At 39.1% G+C, this 15,909-nt stretch overlaps 1 pseudogene; it reads right to left on the reverse strand.

Moving 5' to 3' along the window:
- Nucleotides 1-4,549: 4,549 nt before the first annotated feature.
- On the reverse strand, nt 4,550-15,067 carry LOC109100495 (annotated as a pseudogene).
- Nucleotides 15,068-15,909: the final 842 nt, after the last annotated feature.

Genomic DNA, 15,909 nt, shown 5'->3' on the forward strand with positions numbered 1-15,909 from the left:
TGTTGTCCTTCGTTATTAAGCACTGATATTGCATCATCCTTCCCCATGATCAGATAGTGAGCTTCATTTTTCAGCTCCATTTCATCACAAGATGAGCACAGTATCATCTGGCGTGTGGCATCTCTCTGGAAACCAGAATCCAACACTCCTTAAACAGGAAAATTGTTAATATATTATTTATGCAGTAACAATTTACAATAAGTTTCTATGTTAACAGCAATAGTGCATTAGGTAATGTATTATGGACTTTGCAGAATCCATCAAATGTACATTTATTAATTTATTAGACACTTTTATCCAAAGTGGCTAATGTACAGTCGGGTTTATTTTGAAGTTATGGCTAGCTGACTGTACTTTATGCAAATACTCACCATATCCCATCTATCTATCTATCTATCTATCTATCTATCTATCTATCTATCTATCTATCTATCTATCTATCTATCTATCTTTTTTAAATATATGAAAAATACTGGTTTAAGTTTAACTAATTTATGATCGAGTTTTCCTGTACAGTATATTAGCTTTAAAATTCCACTAATAAAAAGAAGTCCATTACAATAGTATTATTATTACAGTAATATTAATACTAAAGTCCTCTGAGGTCATTTTCAGTACGAATAAGAGGACATAGTGAATCTTGACAGACGAGACACGAAAATAGTGCAAAATAATTTCACTCTGATCAAATGACATATTATACAGAAAGTTTTTAACTGCTGGATGGCGTAATTTACCCATCAAAATTGAGTATTCAAAGTAGCAGAATAATAACTTAATCTGAAGAATATCAGTGTGGTGTAGTACATAAAAACATCATTGGTGCTTGAGCTGAGAATTTTGATCACATAGACTATAGAAAACAACACATTTAAATTATAATTAAGTATACTGAGACTTGTCAACATATCTGTATATTATTTGCTTTTAGTCTCTCACTGAATCTCACTGATCTGTTGACATTTATTTAATCATTTATTGATCTGTTGCATAAATACTGATGAGCCAGTTTAACCACATTATAGCATTTATGTTTAAATTCAGCAGTAAAGAAAAACTGAAAACGAAGCAAAACATATGTCAAGAAGATATATTAGATTCACGGAATACTGGAATAGAAACTCTTCTGTTACCTTTGCAAAATAAAGAAAGACTTTATTATGGTGGACTTCATAGTGATCCATGTACCACTCTGAGCCATTTACATTATGTGAAGAAGAAAAAAAACATTCAAATGTTAAAGGTTAATTAATTTGTGACCTATGTATTATCTGTAAGTTAACAAAACAAAGGCAGGAAATTACATTTGGTGATGGTATTAGATGGAAATAGCATGGTACTTTGATATAGGCTACCTTCTAAAAATATGATGCTTATTGGAAGACAGCTTCTTCTGAGTCAAAGTTATTAAGTTTGGACTAAATTTGCAACCCTATGTTGTTATTTTGATGCTCAATGCTTATTCCTAAAATAACATACAATTTACAATATAGTCAAATAATAAACAAAAGTTCTGGAAGTATCATGGAGTACAGAGAGAAAGACAGAGTTAGATTCCGATTTTAAAAAATGTTTAATGTTTAACGTCTTTTTCTGCGGCTATAAAGATCAAACATTTCTTCTTTATTGTATATTTCTAGAGAAGAAAATATTGACTTTTAGTTTGATGATATCTAAGGTGAAATATTATTAGATAATGTTTTTAACATTTGGTCCTCCTCCTCACCACATGAGATCACCTCAGACTGACTTTTTAATCTTCAATTTCCTGTCTTGAAGCACAACAGGTATATACTTTTTTATATAAAATGAATACAATGCAGTGCACTCAATTCATATTTAATTTCTTGTTTAGAGTGACCTCTTCCATGATATTTTACATACGGTATTCCAGTTCTCCTTTGACTGTAACACTAAGGTGAAACAGATCACAGTGTGATTCATCCTTCTTTATAGTTCTGTATGTCTACACAACCTGTGATCAGCGTAATGACATTCACTACAAACAGAAACCTCACAGATCAACAATGAATTAAACTGGGAAATAATATACTGCTAATGTTCCACGTCCTGTTCCCTGGAGGGAAACTTTAATAACATAATTCTAACCTGTCGAAAAAAGTGCACATATAGTGAAGGGGCCGCTGTAGTCCACTTTAGAGATAAACAGGAAAATAGCAAAATCAATTCATGAAACAACTTTGACCACTCTAAAAATAAACACAGCTGTCTTTCACATTTGAGTACACATAGTTTGTCTGTGAAATTCAGGCCAAAGTGTCAAAATCTAATGAAAGTGAAATGACATACAGCCAAGTATGGTGACCCATACTCAGAATTCGTGCTCTGCATTTAACCCATCCAAAGTACACACACACAGCAGTGAACACACACACACACCGTGAACACACACCCGGAGCAACGGGCAGCCATTTATGCTGCGGCCCCCGGGGAGCAGTTGGGGGTTCGGTGCCTTGCTCAAGGGCACCTCAGTCGTGGTATTGCCGGACCGAGACTCGAACCCACAACCTTAGGGTTAGGAGCATCAAGGTTTGATACCAACCATTAATTTCACTATGATATTATATCTGACATGGCCTTAGTCAATATTAAAGATATCAATGTAACATTTTCAATAAAATTAGTATGATTGTATGTAGAAAATAGTAAATCACAATTAAATGACTTTAGCTGGGTTTTCACAGCCTGGGTCACGTTTTAAGGGTTTTTAACTTATTAGTGAGGAACACTTTATTCAAATGCGCATAATACAACACATGTAATTGTGTGTAGTACACAAACGTTAATCACACAAACAATACAAAACTATAATGCTATAAGAAACAGAAGAGATTAATTCATTGTTTACCTGGGTCTTCAGTCTATGATTAGCTCACCTCACCTCTTATCTGAGTCTTTGGGTTTGAGTCGTTCTTTCATCATGTGACAACCCCATAAACTACTAAACCAATGCAGTCTGAGCCGGAAAGAGAATTGATTAGTTAATCTATTGAGTCCTCGTGTTTGAGTCGTTCCTTCATCACGTGACAGCTTTAACCCTGCGCTGTCTTGTCTGTTGGCGCATTGTCAGTTTGCTCATTTTGCTTCACTGTGTATTTTTCACTGCATGAGAACGTGGGAGCACCATGGCTTGTCGGACATAGAAACAGTAAAAAAGGGGGGCGGGTCTTTAATTTTTAATAATTTTAAGGTTAAAATACCACAACCAACCTGTGTGGACTGTAATCCACCACCATTTTTGCGCTGCTCTGTCAGCCAGTTTGCAGTGGGTTTAGTGGTGGCCTTGTCCCACTGAGACAGTGCATTGAGCAGGGCCGGGTTTCCCGATAACGATTGATCTTAGCACTTAAAAGTGTTTTCTACAAGTCATTTTACGTTTGTTCGTTATTGTTTCACGTGCGTTTCTCAAAAATGCACTTAACACAATTACTACGTAGCTGTGCTTTAAAGTGGACATATGCTGCGATTTCAATTCTTCCTTTCTCTTTGGAGTGTTACAAGCTCTTGGTGCATGAAGAAGATCTGTAAAGTTGCAAAGACTAAAGTCTCAAATCCAAAGAGATATTCTTTATAAAAGTTAAGACTCTGCCACGCCCCGCTAAAACGGCTCATTCAAACACGCCCCTACACGATTACTCCCCAGAGCACTCTCAAGTGCTACTTAAGTTACGATGCTTTTGGGTAACACCGTAATATTAAGATCAGTCGTACGATCGTTTTTACAGACTTAGGCTTATGAAGCTTTTGGGAAACGTAGCCCAGAACATGCTGTCTCCACAGATTCAGCGTCAGCTTTACCTGTCGATTCACCTCTGCCATCCTTGGCATTCCAGAAAAACTTTGCCTTATAGAAAGAGAAACGGTGATGTGAGAATTTAAACATATGTTGCTGAGCTAATAAATTGTGATCACATTTGATCATATATCTTTTGATTATATTAAGTAGTTTATGGCATAACAGAAAGAATTTGAGATGTGAAAATGCAGGTAATAACTTAATTACTGACCACTGTCACAATTAGAAATGCTTTTTAGCTTTTGGTGTGCTCGTTGGGCTTCTGCACTTTGCTGGTCATGCAGTGACAAGGCATAAGTTGTGATTGCCAGCGAGTAGGGACTTTACAAAGCATCCAACTGTCCCTCAAGGTAGGACTTTGCTTTATCCATTGCTACTCTCTGGAAATAAACAGAGGTTTGTACTCTGTACTTTGTACTAAGTAACTGCTTTTTAGTAGTTAATGAATAGAGGACATATTTTGTAATTAGGGTTAATGTTTCCAGTTCTGTGTCCCTTCCCAGTTCGTACACTTTCAAAGCATGGTTCATTGAAATAAGGATTAAGGGGAACATCATCTTTCGCCTGTCCAACTGCTCCCTAAGGACAAATAATAGTTTTTGTTTAATCAATTTTAGCAAAGTAAATAAAAGCAATGAGCCCCTTTGTCTGTACCTTCATATAGTTGATTAGGATCGTCCCATGCACCATTGCGCTTCTGTTTGAAATGAGATAAGACATGGACTGCTGAATTTAGGAGTCTTTCACATTGATAATGTCCTGAGACTCTGTCAGTTCATTGGCAATAAATGCTGTAAACCTACGGGAAGATTAGATTAGATTAGATTCAACTTTATTGTCATTGCACATGTAAGTTACAAGGCAACAAATGCAGTTAGCATCTAACCAGAAGTGCAATAAGCAGTAAGTACAGAATATACAAGGTCTACAATATGTAACAAATGTACAATAAATATACAGATAAGACAGTATTATGGACATAATTTACAGATTTTAAATACTATCAGCATGATATACAGATGCAGAAGATGCACACCACATATATTTTAGCTAGCTAATCCATTGCAATGTATTTAGCTGTAACTATCAGCATAACAAGTTACCAAAGCAGCTGTCTGTTTTGCTAGTTTATTTTTAAATAGTGTCTGTAATTATCAATGACAAAAGTATTCACATCAGTGTTGTTTTCTTCCTAAATTAATCTGACTTTTGAACGAATTGGATGAATGAACGATTTAAGTGGTTAACTCATTAAAACAGTGAAACGCTGCCGGCTTCTGGCGGTTTCAATACTTAATTTCTTTCTTTAAATAATCTCTACTATGTTAGAATTTTATGAATGATGATTATACACAAATTTCATAACGTTATGAGGTGTATAATCTCTTAACATGTTTTTATAACAGATTCGAGGTAAATATAGCAGCAGGGTAGAAAAGTCAGCAGAGGGAGAGGAGGAGCAGGTGATCAGGTAAAGAAGATGCCATTCAATCAATAAAATAAAATAGGAAACAGTATAGACAGTTGTTCAAGAGCCGATGTGTTTCCCTTTAAAAAAAATTAAAATGCATTAAGGTGGAATGTAAAAATCTTAAAATAAATGTCTAAATGTTGTCTCTTTCATATTTGTATATGTTGAATTTGTAATCAGTTAAAGCATGTAGATAGATAGATAGATAGGAAGAAATAAATTATCCAATAACAATACACAAAAAAATAAAAAAAAAAAATTGAAAAAAACAACAGGCAGCATACAACGTTCAACCCCCCCAATGTTCAAACCAAATCTACGCCCTTGCAGATAGGTGTGCTATGAACATACTATACAGATGGATTATGTAATAAGTGTATGTACACTATAAGCAGAAACTATGAACATATGAACATCATTTACACTAGTGCAATGGACAGTAAAGTGCATAGAAAATATTTCGGTGTGCAAATGGATTACTCAGTATTCTGGATGAACAGACAGTAGTGCAAGTAATAACAAGTTTACTGTTTTTAGCTTGTTTGTAAATAAATAAATAAATCAGATGTAGTGATGAGGATGGGTGAGGAGTCTGTGTGTGTGGTGTGGGGGGTTGTTGGGGGGTGTTAGAGGGCAGAGTTCAGTAAGGAGACAGATGTAGGGAAAAAGCTGTTCCTGAATCTGCTGGTCCTTGTCCAGAGGCTCCTGAAGTGCCTCACGGAGGGCAGGAGGTTAAACAGTCTGTGGTCAGGGTGAGAGGAGTCCTTAAGAATGCTGCGAGCTCGATGTACACAGTGTTTCCTCTGGATGTCCTCAATAGGAGGAAGTGGTGTCCCTGTGATGTGTTGGGCAGTTTTCACCACCCTCTGCAGTGCCCTGCAGTCAGCAAATGAGCAGTTCCCATACCAGACTGTGATGCAACTGGTCAGGATGCTCTCGATCGCACACCAGTAGAAGTTCACCAGGATGGCTGAAGACAGCTGGTTCTTCTTCAGTGTCCTGAGGAAGAAGAGGCACTGGTGAGCCTTCTTGACCAGGCTGGAGGTGTTTGTAGTCCAGGACAGGTCCTCCGAGATGGTGGTTCCCAGGAACTTGAAGCTGGAAACACGTTCAACAACCATCCCGTTAATGTGGATGGGGTCGTGCATGCTTCCTTTCTTCTTCCTGAAGTCCACAATGAGCTCCTTTGTCTTGCTGGTGTTAAGGAGCAGGTTATTGTTGGATAGAGGATTGGATTGGATAGAGGTTGAAAAAAAAAGAAAAAAATTCACTTTCGCAGAAATATATGTCATGTCAAATAAAAAAAAAAAAATAGAATTCTTAAATGATGTGTGGATTTCTTGTGGTTATTTCAGGCATTTTTGTGGGAATTTTAGGCATTTGGCACTTTTATCATTGCATTGGCATTGCTGGTGCCATGCTGTACCAGTCAAGCCAAGCACATAACAAATACTGCTGGGAGTCCTCAGAAAAGCTCCATAAGAGCCATAATCTTTCTTGTATGTGAGGACTGCGTTGTAACCGGTACATGAGAAGATAAAACCAAGATGTTTGAGGTATATGTGATGTTTTATTTCACCTTTCATTGGTCATATATTTTAAGAATCTTTTGTATATTGGGGGGCCCAACAGCTCATATTTATGTGTGACTATATGATGCATACAGTGCTGTATGATTATATAGGCCTCTTACATTTTGGATCAGTGTTGTACTCCCTGTCAATAGTGGTGATTTCCCCTTCCCCCTTAACATGAAGTAAGAGTTTTTCAGTGTCATACAAAATTAACTGTAGAAAATAAGAACATTTCCTTCAGATTATTAGATATGTGGCACTGGAGCACAGTAAAATCTGGGTATGCCAACTTAACACACTTTACCTCCACACAGAGCTCCTTTTTTACTTTGTCAATGACAGTGTCTGAGGCATAAGCCAGCACGCTGATGCAGATATTTCTGAAAATAAGGGGCACTGTGGTGAAATATACAGCCACCGCTGAGTTACCAGAAACCATGACCTCTTCCTTCACGTCACTCCCGTCAGCAGTGCACAAACCTTCCTTCTTATCCATCTTCACTATTACCTGTAGAGACACGAAATAGCATTTCAGTCATGTTTGTCACACTTTGCCATGCTCTATTAATTTGTCTAATATTTTTTAGGCCTAGTTGTCCTGTCCTAGTTGCTGGTTAGCAAGAATAGCATCTGAAATAGGCCTAAAGCTTCATTAAGTTTACCTTTAAACTCTCTTCCTTGTAATTGTACACAACAGCTTTAACCTGAAGCTGCTCATTTCTCTTCACAGAGTAAGGAAGGTTGACAGACAAAAATAAATCCTGGAAAACTCTCAAAGGTTTTGGCTTTGCAATGCAGAATCCTAGAGAAAAAAAACTATTTGAAAACTGATCTGCATCTAAACAGAACACCAAATGAACGCCAAAAAACCCTTTTGTTTTCAAGAAAAGTTTTGTCGTCAAGATTTTGAGTTACTGACAACCTTTTGTGGTAGAAATGCCCACAGCCTGGATTTCCCATGTGGTTATGGAATCAAGATCAACTACATCATGCCTAAATGTTTACAAAAGACAAAACATATTTACATTAGACATTAGAGCTGATTAATTCTGTTCATTAGAACAGAAAACAAGGAATTCAGGGCTACCTGATAATGCCAGTGCTATCTGTTTGAATGACCGTCCACATCCATGACTGTGGGAAATATTTATGGGCGTAGATAGCGTCCTCGTTAATCACACTTTCGTCCAGTGTGTCGTCAGTGACTACATAGAGAAACAGACAAAGAGAGTAGTATATACAGGTGCATCTCAATAAATTAGAATGTCATGGAAAAGTTCATTTATTTCAGTAATTCAACTCAAATTGTGAAAATCATGTATTAAATAAATTCACTGCACACAGACTGAAGTAGTTTAAGTCTTTGGTTCTTTTAATTGTGATGACTTTGGCTTACATTTAACAAAAACCCACCAATTCACTATCTCAACAAATTAGAATACTTCATAAGACCAATAAAAAAATTAAAAAAAACATTTTTAGTGAATTGTTGGACTTCTGGAAAGTATGTTCATTTACTGTACATGTACTCAAGACCTGGTAGGGGCTTCTTTTGCTTTAATTACTGCCTCAATTCTGTGTGGCATGGAGGTGATCAGTTTGTGGCACTGCTGAGGTGGTATGGAAGCCCAGGTTTCTTTGACAGTGGCCTTCAGCTCATCTGCTTTGGTTTTCAAAAAACAATGGACCAACACCAGCAAACGACATTGCACCCCAAATCATCACAGACTGTGGAAACATAACACTGGACTTCAAGCAACTTGGGATATGAGCTTCTCCAGGCTCCCTCCAGACTCTAGGACCTTGGTTTCCAAATTAAATACAAAAATTGCTCTCATCTGAAAAGAGGACTTTGGACCACTGAGCAACAGTCCAGTTCTTCTTCTCCTTAGCCCAGGTAAGACGCTTCTGATGTTGTCTGTGGTTCAGGAGTGGCTTAACAAGAGGAATACGACAACTGTAGCTAAATTCCTTGACACGTCTGTGCAATCCTCCTCTTGATGCCTTGACCCCAGCCCCAGTCCATTCCTTGTGAAGTTCACTCAAATTCTTGAATCAATTTTGCTTGACAATCCTCATAAGGCTGCGGTTCTCTCGGTTGGCTGTGCATCTTTTTCTTCCACACTTTTTCCTTCCACTCAACTTTCTGTTAACATGCTTGGATACAGCACTCTGTGAACAGCCAGCTTCTTGGAAATGAATGTTTGTGGCATACCCTCATTGTGAAGGGTGTCAATGATTGTCTTCTGGACAACTGTCAGATCAGCACTCTTCCCCATGATTGTGTAGCCTAGTGAACCAAACTGAGAGACCATTTGAAGGCTCAGGAAACCTTTGCAGGTGTTTTGAGTTGATTAGCTGATTGGCATGTTACCATATTCTAATTTGTTGAGATAGTGAATTGGTGGGTTTTTGTTAAATGTCAGCCAAAATCATCAAAATTAAAAGAACCAAAGACTTAAACTACTTCAGTCTGTGTGCATTGAATTTATTTAATACACAAGTTTCACAATTTGAGTTGAATTACTGAAATAAATTAATTTTTCCATGACATTCTAATTTATTTAGATGCACCTGTATATTAATATATATATATATATATAGATATCATTATTTGATATGTGATTAAAAAGAAAATTATGCAAGGAATGAGAGTTAAAATGTTGTTTACCCATTTCATTGTATTTTTAACATAGTCCACCACTCTTTTGATGCAAGGTTTAGGTTTCAAGTTGTAACACTTATGCACTGAGAAGAAGTAAAAAAACTGTATAGATCAAACTTTTATGCGCTTAAATGGTTCTTGAATATTTATTTATTTATTTATTTATTACCTTTGGGTAAATGGTTTTCATATCACAGTTACACATGAAAGTTAGTCCAGCACTCTGCAGAACAGCACTGGAATCCTCTCCTCCTCCGATCAAGCAGGCCAGGTCATAAAAAATGCATATACTTGAACATCTGTGGGTAAAAACAAATGATCTCCATCATAAGCAACAATGTTGAAAAGATTGCTGAAAAGATACATGGAATACTTTCAGGAGTGCACTACCATAGTGTACAAGATATCCACAAAATTTGATTTTGTGGGGTTCACCATTGAACATAATAACAAATGTGTTACCTTTTGAAGGCTTTGTTTTTGTTCAGAATACAAACTGCAGAGTCCACTGCAGCAAGAGCCATCTTGGTATTCGGATCTGTTCTGACCATCACTTCAAGCTCAGTTGCAGGTTTTATCTCAGGCAGTGGATCAATTTCTACCTACACACAAAATGCTATTTTGCAACTGAGTGAAAACACATTCTAAAACAATCAAATATACAGTAAAATCACTTCACTAGATTTAGATTCTGAAAAATTCTCATTAGTTATAACTTGGCTTTGCAGATATCTTTCACATCGACCAACACAGAGTCAGCCGCTATTTTTTCTTTTGGCGAAGAGCCTGTAAAACAGTGTGATTTCATTTCTCGGCACCCTTCCCACCTGCACAATTTGTCCCTTACTCCAAACCTGTTGTGGAAATAATTATTTTGAAGTAATTAGATTGAAGATAAAGCACAGTATTGCTCTCTGGTAAAAACATACCAAAAAACAAACAAAAAAAAACTTCAGAGGTGGGGTGCGTTTTCCAAAAGGATTGCAGCTAACTATGGTGGTAAGTTCCATTGAACTTTATTGGTAACGACGGAACTTGCAACCATAGCTGCTTTTGGGAAACACACCTCTGATTGTTCTTACCATAAAGTAAATAAAAGTAGGTTTTGCTGCACCTTGTGGTGTAACGTCCCGTAATTTGACTTTCAAGGCATCTCCAGGCTGTAGGAACTGATGCTCCACTTCCAAAGTAAGATAGCTGTTATCCTCAGGTTTTGTTGCAATGGCTGTCATTTTTTTTTATCACTATGACCTCCTGGTCTCTCCCCTCAGCAAATACCTGCAAAGATAATAAGGTCACCCTTTATTTTAAGATCCAATTCTCGCTATTAACAAACCATTTACTACGACTTTTGCCTCAACTCCCATTTTGCTGCTTATTAATAGTTAGCAAGGTAGTTGTTACGTTTAGGTATTGGGTAGGGTAAGGGATGTAAAATATAGTCATGCCGAATATGTGCTTTGTAAGTACTTATATGTTAATAATAGGCATGCTAATAAGCAACTAGTTAACAGTGAGAATTCGTCCCTATACTAAAGTCTTAACAATAACAGTTATTAAACTGATAGCTTAAGTCACGGATGCTGATTGGTCAATACCAAAGCCATAAGAACACAAGAAAAGGTTGATATTGTTGTTGACAGCTTATTCAAAACAATGTAATTGTATATTTTGCCCCTTGAAGGAATGGTTGACCCAAAAATAAAATTTTGCTTAAAATGTACAAGATGTAGATGAATTTGTTTCTTCACTGTAACAGATTTTTAGCATTACATCACTTGGTGCCGTCAGAATGAGAGTCCAAATAGCTGAACGACTCCAAATTACTCTAAACCTCTTCCAATGAATAAACTGAGGGTAAGGGTGAGAAAATTGGCAGCAAAATGTCATTTTTGGGTGAACTATTCCTTTAATTTGGACTTTGAAATTATTATCATTTGAAATCTTACCGTTACAGCTAAATTTTTAGCCTGTGGTTGTATTTGAAGGAACATGGCTACATCTCCTATGTCATTTCCCCAGCCCTCATTTTTCAGAATCTGCTCTGGTGAGCCTTCTATTGTAACAGTGGCAGTAAATTTCAAGTTTGGGACGCTGTGTCCATCTGGATAAGTTGCAGTAGCCTGAGAAAAAAAAAAAAAAAAAAAAAAAAAACTAGAGAAGAAATACAAAACTTTTTTGTTTCCATGTGCAAGTGTGGCACTAACATGCATATCATTTAATTCCAGTCTAGACACTCAGAGGTATAAAAAAAATACGTCTAAGTTCGGAAAGGCTTTAGGTCACATACCAAAATGGAAAAATGCCACCTAGGGTGAAATATTGCTTGGTTTTTGACAGATCAACAACATATGGGGATGTCACAATCTTCACAGAAGAACTCTCAGCTTCCTCCAGATTGCCACCTGCATAAAATAAGGATGAATAATCACTGTTATATCATTTTCAATAATTAAACATATTTTCATGTCAATCTGGGAATAAAAAGAAACTTTAATTGATTAACATAAGTGAATAAGATGAAACATTATTTCATCAATATAATTTTGCAATTGTAACTAGAATATCTTTTTGGATTGCATGGATTTCCTGATCAAATCATAAGGCTGCTTTATGCTTTTTCCAAAACCGAGACTGCGATATAAAGATAAAATCCCTGTATATGGCCATGAGTGTTATTTTCTGATGCTGTCTTTAAGTGCTCAGTGAGTACCTCTGTTTTTGCAGTACCATCCTCTACCTATGTAACAGCAGAATACAGATATCAAATAAGTCAAATCAAATAATAACAATCACATATTATTTCTTTAATTATCAGAAAGATATGTTTAGACTAATTAAGTTTCCTTTCAGTCGGTCACTCTCGACGTCACGTCGGTGACTGACGAATTGGGATATCGCTTCGATAAACCAATCTACTTGAGTGTAAACTAAACGAGCCAATGCACATTGGCATGCAATTATTGCATCTAGCTGCTGCTGATCACAGCGTGAGTATAATAAGGCAGCAGGTGCAATGCATACCAGCTTTTCGCTTCGGAGCCGAGTGTTAGTATTGTTTTGCTCAACTGTGTCTGCTGTGAACTACGAGTTCAGCATGCTCTCGGACGCTTTGTGGGTTGGCGAGACGGCGCTTCAGTGGCGGTCGTTCCTGAGTCGAGTGGGTTGCGCACTTCGGGCTGCACTACCCCCTGTCGTGTTGTAAGAGGCCAATTCCCCTGTGTGCCTCGGCACTAAAAGAGCATTTCCTACAGAGCAAATTTCTCTAAAAGAACTTCATGGGTGCATCTTTGTAAAGACGATGGATCGTCCTTATAAGGATGCCGTTTCACATGTGCATTACTGGGTGTGGTCGTTACCAGGCAACGGGTGATGGTCACAATCGCTGCCTCACGTGTCTGGGCATCAAGCATGCTGAGGTGGCCTTCGTGGATGAGTCATGTTCCCACTGTGGGAAGATGACCATCTCCGAGCTGTGAACCAGGCTCCTCTACCTTCAGGGGGGCGGAGTCCCATTGCCGCTGCCATGATCTGGAGCTCGTTCTGGTGGCCGACAGACGAGAACCACTTCCGGCAGTAGCGCGGGTGGTTTGAGGATTACAGTGGTGGCAAACCCCACAGGGAACCAACCCTCTGAAGTGAGAGAGAGAGAGAGAGAGAGAGAGTGCACTTTAGAGACAGTAATAGTAGTATTTACTCATCAACTAATTACAACCTGTTAAGAACCATCAAAGAATCACATCACCTTAATTTAAAGCCTATAAGCGCATCCAAATAGTTAACAAGCGGTTACTTGCATTGGTTCTGTAGGTGCTGAGTAAAGTGTCCTGGTGCATGTATAATGCGTAGATTCCTGTTGAAATCTGTTAGGAGTAAAAGCTTTGTCGTTTCATCCATGGGTTGACTGCTCCGAAGTAAATCAACAAAGTTGCTGAAAACTGGCAGAAGATCGGACTCCGCCCGGAAGGGGAGTCGCGGGGCTTCCCAGGTGACTGGGGTCTCCAGGGAACCGCAAGTGAAGAGAAGCCCACTTTTTGGATGTGGGAGAGGTTTCATCTGGTTTCCCTGTAACATCCATTTTGGTTAGACTGACCAGTAACAAGGCGTATAGTTTCAGCGGGAAAGTGTTTCTTTGTCCCAGTGACTCCTCTTTTGCATGCTTTATGACCGTCCTGACGAGTTGGTAGTTTTACTCAAAATATGTTACAAATAGAATGATGCATTTCACAATCACATAGAGTACATCATGGTTTGAGGATTAAAGAGCATATAATTTTGATACAAAGGACGAAACATCTAGAAAATACTAAACCAGAGATAAATTCATACATCTGAATTTAAGCATTTAGAGCTTGACTGATACAAATGAACAGTGGTAACTAGACTAATGTAATAGGGAAACTTACAGACAACACATGCATATACCAGATGCATTTGTAACTGATTGATTATAATCAATCAAATAAAGAAAACATCTTTTTTTGTGTGTGTGTGTGTGTGTGTGTGTGTGTGTGTTAACTTGAAATTGTGGAGACAGACCACTTCACTAGTCAAGCCATTCCATCCTTGCACATCACACATTTCATCTTACCCTAATGTAATTTAATTTCAAAGTTCAAACCAGAGACCATAAACATAAGAGCAGCCTGAACTCCGAGTGCAGAGCGTTGTTGTCTGAAGATGGTTTTCGGGAGGAATTCACCGCATTCGTGGAGTGGACTCTGGTGAGAAACGGGTCACGTTTCACCGTCTGCCCGATGGAGAGCCAGAGCCCAACCCGTCAGACCAGGTGTGAGAGCCTGCTACAGTGCCCACTGCAAGGGAGAGAGCCGCGGATGGTGTGATGGCAGAGAGGCGCTCCGCCCACTGCATCGTGACTGAGGGTGAGCTGGCTATGGCATGGCAAAAGGGAAAAATGAGGAAGTGGATCTCATAGTCTGGGAATCTGAACTGGAGGATGAACTGCCCCCTCTCCTCTCTCCGACATCTCTGCTGGTCCAGTTCAGCCCTCCTTCAATCCTTTGTTTCCTCGTCCAGCCCTGAGGGGGGCTTCCAATTCCCCAGTTAAGCCCCGGATGGGCTCCTGTTCCCCAGTTAATCCCCAGATGGGCTCCTGTTCCCCAGTTAAGCCCCGGATGGGCTCCTGTTCCCCAGTTAAGCCCCGGATGGGCTCTCCTCCAGTGTCTGCGCCAGCCCCAGAGTTCGCTCCAGTGTCGGCACCAGCCCCTAGAATGTGCTCTCCTGTGACCGCTTCTCCAAAATGCCCGCCCTCCTACCCGCTCCTGCCTCCTCCACTGCTGTCATCTGGCAGCCCCTCTGCTCGCCCTCAGCCCACCATCATTGCGGTGCAAGCTCCGCGGGACTGCCATCCTCCAGCGTTGCCGTGGTCGGAGTCTCCCTCACCTCCGCCTCCGAGGCCTGGACTCCGCCTCGGCCCGTTGACCCTTTGGCTCCACCATGGCTCCTAGCTCCCTCCTCTCCGCCGCGGCCCGGCAGTCCACTAACTCCGCCGGGCTCCCTCGTCCCTTCGGCTCCACCATGGTCTGGCGTAGACCATCCTGCACCTCGGGACTCCACTGCTCTGGCTTTGGCCCTTCCCTCCATCCCTCTGGCTCCGTCAGGCTCCTTCATCACCTCTGCTCCACCTCAGTCCTCTGTCGCTCTGGCTCCACCGCGGCCTCCCGGATCCACATCTCCGTGTCGACAGCTGGAAGTAATGTTTTCTGTATACTTTCCTCAAAAGCTATGGTGCTTTACTATGACTAAACGGCTTGTAAAATTCTAAGCAGAGTCTGTCTGTTCCGGGGGATTTGTTGGCTTTTAAAGAGTTAATAGCTTCCTCTATCTCCTTCAGTGTGATAAAGGCATCACAAGTGTTTATCAAAGTCAATCAGCTGGTTATTAGGTAAAGATTTAAATCATTCATAAGTTGTTGGGATCATTTAGTATACAAATCACTGTAAAATTTGGCACAGAACTTTGCGACTTTTTTTGGGGTCATCACTAATATTACCACTAATCATTTAGTTTTTGAATGTGGTCATGTTTAGCTTGCTGCCTTTCCAATCTGAAAAAGTATGCAGAGTTCTGTTCACCCTCTTCAATCCATTTTCTGCACGATCTAATAAACACCCCTTCAGTTTTGTGTTTGTCTAATTTGCACTGTAGTTTTCTGCTTTTTCACAATCAAGTAAATCATCCACATTTTTAGATAAAAGATTAGTAATTTAGCTTTTTTATTTTTATTTTTTTGCAACATCACTACTAAATTTAAGATTTGCCAAGTTTGTATGTAAACTCCCAATTGCTGTAACTGTTCTCTTCTCTTGCTTTATTCCAATTTTTGTGAATTGGCTTATTGATTTCTTCTTTTACTTCACTA

Source organism: Cyprinus carpio, chromosome B15, assembly GCF_018340385.1.
Source record: "Cyprinus carpio isolate SPL01 chromosome B15, ASM1834038v1, whole genome shotgun sequence".
Taxonomy (NCBI): domain Eukaryota; kingdom Metazoa; phylum Chordata; class Actinopteri; order Cypriniformes; family Cyprinidae; genus Cyprinus; species Cyprinus carpio.